Source organism: Phyllobates terribilis, unplaced genomic scaffold, assembly GCF_046119375.1.
Source record: "Phyllobates terribilis strain yellow unplaced genomic scaffold, ASM4611937v1 Scaffold_4__5_contigs__length_816908805, whole genome shotgun sequence".
Taxonomy (NCBI): domain Eukaryota; kingdom Metazoa; phylum Chordata; class Amphibia; order Anura; family Dendrobatidae; genus Phyllobates; species Phyllobates terribilis.
Genome location: NW_027362764.1, coordinates 17180557 through 17192323, shown reverse-complemented (window position 1 = coordinate 17192323; position 11767 = coordinate 17180557). Strand labels below are relative to the sequence as shown.

At 48.9% G+C, this 11767-nt stretch overlaps 1 non-coding gene across 1 annotated transcript; it reads right to left on the bottom strand.

Annotated features, from left to right (window-relative positions):
• Window positions 1-339: 339 nt before the first annotated feature.
• TRNAV-AAC (transfer RNA valine (anticodon AAC)) lies at window positions 340-413 on the bottom strand. The gene has a single exon. It is a non-coding gene; the product is annotated as a tRNA-Val (tRNA).
• Between the last annotated feature and the right edge of the window lie 11354 nt (window positions 414-11767).

Below are 11767 nucleotides of genomic sequence, written 5' to 3'. Positions count from 1 at the left end.
CTCCGTGTGATGATTTGTGACTGTTTGACAGTTTTATTACATGTGAGGAATGTGTAAGAAATAGACATTCCTCACATGTATTAAAACTGTCAAACAGTCGCAAATCATGCACACGGGAGTGATACAACCAAATCACCGAGCAGCTGTAAATACTCGGAGCTTGGCCCGAGCATACTCGGCGAAAGGGTTAACAGAATATACTCGCTCAACACTACTCACCACCTCTCGTGGCGGTCTGTTCCAGTCATTGATCACCTCACTGTCAAAAAGTTTTTTTCTAATATTTAATCTGTATCTTCTCCCATTCAGTTTCATTTCATTGGTTCTAATAGAAAAATGTGTTTCTGCCCAGTTTCGAACCAGGGATCTTTCGCATGTTAGGCGAATGTGACTACCACTGCACTACAGAAAACTCCATGCAAGTTGCTGTTCCTGGCTATACATGCTATACACGCTATACACGATGATGCTATTGTAGCGCCCACATTCTTCACCAAAGAAATGTCACAGCAACTATGGGGACCAGCCATGCAGGGATCAGCCTCGTGTCACAGATCAATGCTGTCGACAGCGGGAATAAGTTTTCTGTATAACAAGATTCCACGTTTATTAGAGATGTTAATACATATTTATACAGTATCTTTTTGGATGTAGCAAATAGATAAGTGTGACAGTGTCACTGGTTTTATATGTGAGGGGAGGTATGTGTCACTCAGGATGCTCTCCTGTGTGAACTAAGACCTACTTTATTTTTCTGCCAGCGTGTTATATGCTGGTAGGTTTACTCTGTTAAAGGGTGTATGGTTTTATGGGAATGGCAAAGAGGGCGGGATGCCATTCCCCCTACCTCCTCTCAGGGTGTGGCTGAGTAATGTGTAAAAGCTCAGTCCTTTTTTTTTCTCTGGAGTGTGGTCTGGAGAGGAAAGTCTCCAGACAGTGTTGTGGAAGCTGCAGAGCTTGTTACCTGGACTTTACCTGTGCAGTTTATGCTGCCGAGAGCAGGCGGATCCCGCTCACCTATGGACTGAGCTATAGTTCGTTTTGTTTTCCCGTTTAACCCAGAGGGTCTTGTTCATCTTTCCTGTGGAACCTGCATGAGTTTATGCCAGATAATAAACCAGCAGAAAGGTAACCTGAGAACGTGTGTCCTGAGTCTGCCTCCGGGAGAGCCGAGCGAGTCGTCTTACCACATAAGATACAAAATTTAAGCATCTGATTGGTTGTATTAATATCTTACTACTGATTGGTTATAATTCAATCTTCTAGTAGTTGGATATTCATTTCTAACTAACGTCTTTCAAGCATCTTATTAACATAGTGTGGGTATACTGCCATGAGGAAGGGGTCTCAAACCTTCTCTATGGGAGATGAATATTACATTCTTTCTCAATGGAAAGTTTCAAGGCCACAAATAAAAACTTGCATAATGTTCTTCCAAAGATATTCTGAAGAACAGTACGTACGCAGAAATGTGTCTTTTCAGAAATTCAATATAGAACTATTAATACATTAATATGAATTAATACAGATAATGCATGTCAGTGTTATTTTTCTAAGATAGATGCCACTGTTACACTACCTAGAAGCATAGTTATTTTTAGGGTTACAGAGTTTTTGATAGAGGCTTAATTTAAAGGAAATCTGTCAGTAGGATTTTTCCCCCAACCTATTAATATGCTCTTTGGGGTTTAGTCCAGGTATACCTTTGTCTCATCTGTTTCTCCGTTACTGAGAAATCAGCATCTGAATGCAAATGAGGCTGTAGTACTGAAGCTGATGTCATTCCAGTGTAACGGGCTCCGGAGCGCAGGGCGCAAGCCCTCCAGTACCCCAGGCATGGGTCGGATCCTCTTGCGGTCCCCTGGTCGCAAGGTCGGTGGTGGCCGTGCCCGACGCATGGCGTTGCGGAGGTCACATTATAGGGACACACAGCTGCGGGTCTGCGGGAGTTAAATGACGCTGTACTGTTTCCTCTGGGCTATGAGATGTGGATGGAGTTCCCCGTGATGTTAGGTGAGGAGAACGACCAGGAGATGAGATGGGAGAGAGTCACAGAGGCAGGTTAACGTTGAACCATTTAACTCTTTACTTTGCACACACAGCCTTGATGGTGACAGCCATAGATAGTACAGTAGAACAACATGTGCAGATGGTAAGCAGCTCCATTAGAGCAAGCAGCATTTGGTAAATGGAGGCAGAGCAATGGGAAAACAGATGAGTAGCTTACAAGCAAGTCCCTCCAGTTGTCTAATGCCTGGTGTCCTATGCTGATGCTATAGAGATTCCTTGCGAGTCACTATCCATATTAGGCCTCAGTGTCCCATCCTCGCTAACCATCACATTACATGAGGCGCAAATACAGAATGTCGTTATCCCCACAGTCTTTCATGAGTAACCACCAATGGCCGAATGAAGCTCCTGCGTCCTGTGCACACCTGCAGTTGACAGTAGACTGTTACTGTACAAACTAGCATGAAAAGTGCTGAATCACTATAACATCAATACACATTTAACCTATACAGAGTTCTCTAGGAATACCCAACTCTGGAGTATTACACCAGCTCTATTCCCTGCCGTGCATCGCCTTTTCCTGTTTGACTAACCACCTCTACGCGTGTGAATTCAGGCAAAAGAGCAGTCAGTCAAGTATGAGTAGGGGGACTGTGTGGGGAATAGAGCTGGAATGACATACAGTAGGCTTCAGATCTACAAGTTTGCCTAATTTGCATATCAATTCCAATACTGATTTCTCAGTAATGGAGGAACAGACTGCCTAAGTAAAGGTATTGCTGCAGTATCTTTGAAAGAGCTACATGTAACCCTACAGCACCCAATGGGCTAAGGAAGATACTACACCAGAACAGCTTCTTCCAGTTGATTTCTAGATTCAGCCTTTGTACTCAGATGAAATAGGTCGGAGACGATGGAGGACCCATATCAAGCTGTTTTGCAGGCTCTGCGAGGAATGGTGGCACGGGCCCTAGAAGTGGTAGTAGCACTCTGAGCCGAGACAAATCTAAAGGTGGGAATCAGCTGGGGAAAAAGGAGCTCAGGTCATTTCCCACACTGATGCAAATGTCAGCTGAATCAGAGATGATGATGATTTTTTGGTCAACAAGACCTGGGAAAAAAGAATGTGATGTTAAGGAGTTGATGTCATTAATGGGGGGGTGTTGGCCTCATTGATACACAGTGCAGGCAAAGTGTGGCTAAAAGATCCTCTACGGCAAGACTTGCTTTTTTTTTTCAGCTCTGGAGTAGGTGATGTAATTGTAGGTGATACTGCATCTGCTCGTGGTGGTGGTGGTGGCGAGTTGTACGTGCCGGCTTCTCGTATTTGGGAGTTCTTTTGTACATTTCCGCCAGATAATTCTTTGGCACTCTGCATATGACGCGCCCCTTGGGCCGTGTGTGTAGGGGAATACCCGGAGCCGGGTCTCTCTGTGTCGTGCTAGGGGTTGTAGTCTCCGTGGCGGCGACCCGGTCCCGTGGCTCAAGGTGGTCAAACCAGTGGCGGATCTGTTTCTTTGGGTTTTAATGTTTAAATGTCCGACTATGCCACCCGTGGATTGCGGTCACTGAGAACCGCCGTTGCGGGCAGACCGCTGAGGCTGATGTCGTGTGCACAGCAGGGGGTAGTATAACTCCCCACGGGAGGAGTATAGCCTCAGGGCAGTGAGTGCAGATGGTGGGGGTGATGGTGCGTGGGAGCAACAGTAATGACTCAAAGTCCAGTGATGCAGTCCAGGGTCTTTACTCACAGTTTTACACTCCAAGCCACTTCTGCAGGTAATGGCTGCCCACGTCGTGCTGTGCTCACCAGGTGAGGGGCTCGGCCAACTCCCAGGTACGTTTGGAATGCTTTTTAGGACCCCCTTCGTGTGTCCTTTCTCTGGCCTGTCCTACCCCACAATTGACCACGTTTCTGTCCAGCTGCCTCGGGCCTTGGCGGGCAAACGTATGTTAAGTTTCCCTGGGTCCTATGTGGTGCCTTCCTAACGGGTGTAGAGAGGGGCCGTGCATGTACAATGCCACGGCCTCCGGTTACTAGCTGAGGGTAGTTGCTCTCCTCCACTAGATGAGGGATCCGGTTCCCTTTCTTGGCCTGACCCCCCTACTCTGGTAGCGGCGGGCGTGCGGTGGCGGCTGGCCGGTCCACATCCCTGGGGTCCCTTCACTCCACTCCTGGAGCCTCATCCGTTCCTCTTCTCTCCTTTTTTCTCCTCCAGGCCCAGGCCTTAAGACTTGGCCTGCCTGCGGAGCAGAGCCCATACAGAGCTCCTGCTCCCTGCCTCCTCTCTCTCTGTTCTCTCCCACTTTCTGAACTCTGTCTCTAAGATGGTGCCCACCTTATATACTCCTACTTTACAGTGCACCCTGGATCTACTCTCCCCACCCACACACTACCGGGTTCCCCCTTTCTAGGTGTTCCCTCCCCCCACTTCAGCCAGGGACTGGGACAGTTGTGCTCACTCTTGGGAGCATTGTCGCCCTGCCCCCCGGAAATGTGGTGTAGTGCATGTGGTTGTTAGGGTCCTGAGCCAAACTCCATCCTTACCTGGAAGTGAGATATCACACCTCTGGTTGAGATGCAATACCTCTGTAGCGACCGAGCCCTCGGGGCGCTACATTCCCCCCTGGTAAATCACAGCACGTCCGCGGGCTGGAACAGAGCAAAAGACAATTGATTGCAAGACATGCAAAAACATTTTAAATGCAACCATATAAAAGCAGTTCAACATTTTCTTTTTTTTTTTTCCCTTTATGGGAGACAACTTTTCCTGTTACTTTCAGCATTATTAAACTTTACTTTTTAATATATATAACATTTTCTTTCAAATATATAACTCTCGGCATATATATGTATATAAAACATCTCTTCAAGTAGAAAACACAAACTATTCTCAGCAGCATTCTTGCGACGAAGTCTCTTTAGCATATCACAGTCTTTGCCGCGACCAGGTGTCCATGTCACCCAACAAGGTGCAATTTACTAAGTGCAAATTTTCAAACACCTTCAGGTGTCCGTTGAGGTAGGTGTTTATAAAACCAATAGGGGGCACTTTAAGAAGTGCAACTATTTACAAGGGTTGGCTGCTCCCAGTCCTCAGCCGGATAGAAAGGGTTGGCTGCTCCCAGTCCTCAGCCGGATAGAAAAGGGTTGGCTGCTCCCAGTCCTCAGCCGGATAATTCACAGACCCTTTTCGGGTAACTTTAACAAACTTTTTATAATCTGCAAACGGGCGTGACTTGAAACTCTTTCACCCTGATGGGTAACTATGTACAGTTCCTGCCGTTGTTCTTCAGTAGCGGTCTCCCTCTAGTTGCGGTGTCCCCCTCGTGGACGCTCCTGCTCCTCATAGTCTTCAGACCCGTCCGGGTCCTCCGTATAGCAGAATTCAGGGTAGTGCTGTTCCTCTACCCTCTGAACGTTGAGGGCGTACCACCCTCGCAGGCCTCGATGTCGGGTATACGACACTTGATCCCCGGGGAATAGATCCCGTTTCGGGTTACCCGCGGGCAGGCGACTCTCCACATCCCTCCGATTGACAAAGAGGTCTGTGTCGGTTGTCGGGTCCAGAATGAACCCCCACCCCTTCTCCTGGTGGAACCTGACTACGACTCCTGTGACCTTGGGACTGCGTGCAGCCTGGGGGGTCTTGGCGGGTCCGGGTCTTTTCCTCCGCGCTCTGGGCCTGCAGCTGTTCTTGTCTCCGGCGCCGCGCCTGCTTCTCCTTCTCCAACTGTGCAATTTCCCGGCTGCAGAATTCCCGCCTGCGAGCTGCGTCCGTTTGCGTCTCTTGCGAGAACCTCATCAGGTACTCCCCGGTCTGGTCCTACTCCATCTGGACCTCTTCATCCGGGAGCTGGGGGATGGCGACTGGCTGCGGAGCGGTGGAAGTTGGGCTTTGGCCGCTGCGGACAGGTCTCTCCGATGGCAATGGTGAACCCATCCCGCGTAGCAGGGGGACCGGATCTCCCTTAGGACCGGCAAGTTAACTGTATAAGTCGGTCCCCAGGGGTGATAGTGTTGGGACCGGGGGCGCTCGTTGTTGGAAGGCACCTGGGGGCATCAGGTCTTGCGACCGGGCCTGGAACGGGCCGCTTCCGGTCGCACCCGGGATCAAGGGGCACGGCGTGGGACGTGGTCCGGCGGCCGCGCTTGGGGCTTTGGGCCTAGGTGCAGGCGGCGGGAGCAGAGGAGGTGCAGCGACTTCCGGGGCGATTGGCTCCGCGACAGTGTCCAGGGGCAGGTTAGTGGCGTCCGGGCTGGTATCAGGGGCGTCCCCCTTACCTGCTCCCTTTGCAGCGATGCTCTCCGCCTCCGGTGGTCCTCCTCTGTCCTCAGGGGCAGGCACGCTGTCGGGTGCTTGCAGCGCCACTTTCTGCCGGGCCGCGACCCGCCGGCCCATCTCTTCTTTCCACCCCGCGATGGCCTCCCGCTGCGCCTGGACCATCCTCCGGTCCAAATCCTCCAGTCCAGCCCGGAGGAATTCAGGGTCCTCTCCGGGGAGCAGGGTCATCAGCTCCGTGAGGCTGCATGGAGCCACTTCGGCCTGCAGTAGGCCACTGGTCAGGGTACTGGGACTGGCGCTCCCCGCCATCTGCGGGTGTGGTCTGCCAAGACTGATCCAAACCACACCCTGCCCCTCGGTTTTCTTTTCCTTCGGCCCCTGTTGGGGTGGTCCCGGGGCAATCTGCTGACAATCACTCTCAGGGGCAGCCCCCCTACGTTGATGGACATCTCTACTGCCGCACTCATGGCTGTTGGGGGTGGGCTCCGTCTTTGGCGCTATTCCGGGACCTGGCCCACGATGGGAGGTGGCTTCTTGTTGTCTTTTGGCACACACATAATGGCGTCTGTTCTTCTGGGGCGGGCGACCATTCAGTACAGTGAAACAGTCTCTAGGCACACAATACCCGATGATAACGGGTTGGTTTCGATCCTGCCGACTACGCCAAAGTTGACGCGCCCCTTGAGCCGTGTGTGTAGGGGAATACCCGGAGCCGGGTCTCTCTGTGTCGTGCTAGGGGTTGTAGTCTCCGTGGCGGCGACCCGGTGCCGTGGCTCAGGGTGGTCAAACCAGTGGAGGATCTGTTTCTTTGGGTTTTAATGTTTAAATGTCCGACTACGCCACCTGTGGATTGCGGTCACTGAGAACCGCCGCTGCGGGCAGACCGCTGAGGCTGATGTCGTGTGCGCAGCAGGGGGTAGTATAACTCCCCACGGGAGGAGTATAGCCTCAGGGCAGTGAGTGCAGATGGTGGGGGTGATGGTGCGCGGGAGCAACAGTAATGACTCAGAGTCCAGTGATGCAGTCCAGGGTCTTTACTCACAGTTTTACACTCCAAGCCACTTCTGCAGGTAATGGCTGCCCATGTCGTGCTGTGCTCACCAGGTGAGGGGCACGGCCAACTCCCAGGTACCTTTGGAATGCTTTTCAGGACCCCCTTCGTGTGTCCTTTCTCTGGCCTGTCGTACCCCACAATTGACCACGTTTCTGTCCAGCTGCCTCGGGCCTTGGCGGGCAAACGTATGTTCCATTTCCCTGGGTCCTATTTGGTGCCTTCCTAACGGGTGTAGAGAGGGGCCGTGCACGTACAATGCCACGGCCTCCGGTTACTAGCTGAGGGTAGTTGCTCTCCTCCACTAGATGAGGGATCCGGTTCCCTTTCTTGGCCTGACCCCCCTACCCTGGTAGCGGCGGGCGTGCGGTGGCGGCTGGCCGGTCCGCACCCCTGGGCTCCCTTCACTCCACTCCTGGAGCCTCCTCCGTTCCTCTCCTCTCCTTTCTTCTCCTCCAGGCCCAGGCCTTAAGACTTGGCCTGCCTGCGGAGCAGAGCCCATACAGAGCCCCTGCTCCCTGCCTCCTCTCTCTCTGCTCTCTCCCACTTTCTGAACTCTGTCTCTAAGATGGTGCCCACCTTATATACTCCTACTTTACAGTGCACCCTGGATCTACTCTCCCCACCCACACACTACCGGGTTACCCCTTCTAGGTGTTCCCTCCCCCCACTCCAGCCAGGGACAGGGACAGTTGTGCTCACTCTTGGGAGCATTGTCGCCCTGCCCCCCGGAAATGTGGTGTAGTGCATGTGGTTGTTAGGGTCCTGAGCCATACTCCATCCTTACCTGGAAGTGAGATATCACACCTCTGGGTGAGATGCAATACCTCTGTAGCGACCGAGCCCTCGGGGCGCTACACATACTCTATATCAAGCAATGAGAGTACCAATAAAACATAACCTTTATAAGCAAAACTAAAAAGAGCCATGCTCATATGAACACATGTGACATATAGAGGTATGCAAATTGTCTCTTCAGAAAGGAAGAGGACTAGAACTCTAGTGCCACCTACAGGAAGTAGCAATCCTAAAAGTCAGTGACCATTTAACGAGCCTTATCGCATGACTTAGGATAAAAGCCAATACCAGAAACTCAATTTGCAGACACTGTGTTTCAGGGTACTGCTCCTCATCAGTGCAAAGTGTGAGTTCTGTTTTGGCTGGATGAGAGGCGTCAGACCGGTATCTAGGGGTAATATTTCTCCTTGCGGAGAGTGACGTGTTAAGCACGTCAGGTGAGGAGACTTTTAAAGCTGCAATGCTCCTCTGGGAAATATGCAAATTGTCTCTTCAGAGAGGTAGAAATATTAAAAATACAAATGCAAGGTACTAATACACAAAACACTGCGCTTAGAATATGAACGTGCCCACGATGAAAACAGTGCAAGTAAAAAACAGATAGTTCTCACCTATGTTCTTGGTAGCCGAGGTAGCCCAAGGGGAAAGGGAAGATAATCAGGTAAGGCACCCCTCACAAGAAAGGGATACTCCAGCAAGCAAAAAACAAGCCCTTTTGGGAACATATAGATGCAACAGCCAAGTAACAAGGCAACAGAACAAAGGATGTATATACAGTACAGACCAAAAGTTTGGACACACCTTCTCATTTAAAGATTTTTCTGTATTTTCATGACTATGAAAATTGTACATTCACATTGAAGGCATCAAAACTATAAATTACCACATGAGGAATTATATACTTAACAAAAAAGTGTGAAACAACTGAAAATATGTCTTATATTCTAGGTTCTTCAAAGCAGCCACCTTTTGCTTTGAGGACTGCTTTGCACACTCTTGGCATTCTCTTGATGAGCTTCAAGAGGTAGTCACCGGAAATGGTCTTCCAACAATCTTGAAGGAGTTCCCAGAGATGCTTAGCACTTGTTGGCCCTTTTGCCTTCACTCTGCGGACCAGCTCACCCCAAACCATCTCGATTGGGTTCAGGTCTGGTGACTGTGGAGGCCAGGTCATCTGGCGTAGCACCCCATCACTCTCCTTCTTGGTCAAATAGCCCTTACACAGCCTGGAGGTGTGTTTGGGGTCATTGTCCTGTTGAAAAATAAATGATGGTCCAACTAAACGCAAATCGGATGGAATAGCATGCCGCTGCAAGATGCTGTGGTAGCCATGCTGGATCAGTATGCCTTCAATTTTGAATAAATGCCCAACAGTGTCACCAGCAAAGCACACCCACACCATCACACCTCCTCCTCCATGCTTCACGGTGGGAACCAGGCATGTAGAGTCCATCTGTTCACCTTTTCTGCGTCGCACAAAGACACGGTGGTGGGAACCCCAAAGATCTCAAATTTGGACTCATCAGACCAAAGCACAGATTTCCACTGGTCTAATGTCCATTCCTTGTGTTCTTTAGCCCAAACAAGTCTCTTCTGCTTGTTGCCTGTCCTTAGCAGTGGTTTCCTAGAAGCTATTTTACCATGGAGGCCTGCTGCACAAAGTCTCCTCTTAACAGTTGTTGTAGAGATGTGTCTGCTGCTAGAACTCTGTGTGGCATTGACCTGGTCTCTAATCTGAGCTGCTGTTAACCTGCGATTTCTGAGGCTGGTGACTCGGATAAACCTATCCTCAGAAGCAGAGGTGACTCTTGGTCTTCCTTTCCTGGGGCAGTCCTCATGTGAGCCAGTTTCTTTGTAGCGCTTGATGGTTTTTGCAACTGCACTTGGGGACACATTCAAAGTTTTCCCAATTTTTCGGACTGACTGACCTTCATTTCTTAAAGTAATGATGGCCACTCGTTTTTCTTTACTTAGAATTTGTATTATGGCAAGAAAAAAGCAGCTAACAGTTTATCCAGTAGGACTATCAGCTGTGTATCCACCTGACACAACTGATGGTCCCAATCCCATTTATAAGGCAAGAAATCCCACTTATTAAACCTGACAGGGCACACCTGTGAAGTGAAGACCATTTCCGGTGACTACCTCTTGAAGCTCATCAAGAGAATGCCAAGAGTGTGCAAAGCAGTCATCACAGCAAAAGGTGGCTACTGTGAAGACCCTAGAATATAAGACATATTTTCAGTTGTTTCACACTTTTTTGTTAAGTATATAATTCCACATGTGGTAATTCATAGTTTTGATGCCTTCAGTGTGAATGTACAATTTTCATAGTCAGGAAAATACAGAAAAATCTTTAAATGAGAAGGTGTGTCCAAACTTTTGGTCTCTACTGTATATATATATATTTAGTAGCACCACAAATCTATGCCACCATAGACATGAAAGGCATCCCTGCAAAAAGAGGGCTACTAGCACAACTAGTCAATATCCTTAATATAGTGTTATAATTAGTGTTGAGCGATACCTTCCGATATCGGGAAATATCGGATCGGATTGGATCGGACCGATACCGAAAAAGTATCGGATATCGCCGATTCCGATACCGGAAACCAATGCAAGTCAATGGGACAGAAATATCGGAATGAAAATAAACCCTTTCTTTCCTTGTAGGTTAATTTTACATGAAGGAAAACAACTAAGAATAATGTAGAATGTATTGGGGGAGGTGGGGGAGACAATAAAGGCATAGAGGTTTAGCCCAATCAAATGGAATAGCAGGAATTAATATTTTTTTTAAGACGTTCTGAGTTATGGAAATATTGACTATGTTAAGTATTTTTATATTTTGTCAGATATTTATGTTTCACTACTTCCATGCTCTTCACCTTCTTTTTTACTTCTCCCACACTTTCTCCTTCATCATCCTCAGCATCTTTTTCATCCTCTTCTTCTTCACCTTCTTCATCTTCTTCTTCTTCATCTTCTTCGTATTATTCTTTTTTTTTTACATTCTTCATATTCTACTTCTTCATCTTCTTCATATTCTTCTTCTTCATCATATTCTTATTTGTGACAGGCATTCCTGTAGTTGTTATCTATAAAAGGTTGGACATTACACCTTTCGTTCTGCCCGTCACAAAAGATTTACAACAGGATTTGTCCGCGTTCAGTTTGGCCTGCAGCAGCAGGTCTTTTCCAGGGGCACCACGAGGAGGAACGGACTCACCCCCATACACTGCTTAGTCATCTTCTGCTTATAATTTAGATATTATCTTTTGCTCTGATTTTTAGTCTTATGCTTAATGTTCTTCCGCTTTTTGTTCTGCAGCTTCTTGTATTTCTGCTTCTTGGTTTTCTGTCTCTTGTTCTTCTGTATCTTGGTGCTTGTCTTCTCTTCTTTGTCCTCTTGGTCAACTTCTTCAGGGTCATCTTCTTGGTCTTCTTCAGGGTGGTCTTCAGGGTCGTCGTCTTTGGGGGTCCTCGTCTTCGGGGTCCTCGTCTTCTTCGGGTTGGTCTTCTGGGTCCTCGTCTTCAGGGTCCTCGTCTTCTTCGGTGTGGTCTTCAGGGTCCTCGTCTTCTTCGGGGTGGTCTTCAGGGTCCTCGTCTTCAGGGTCGTTGT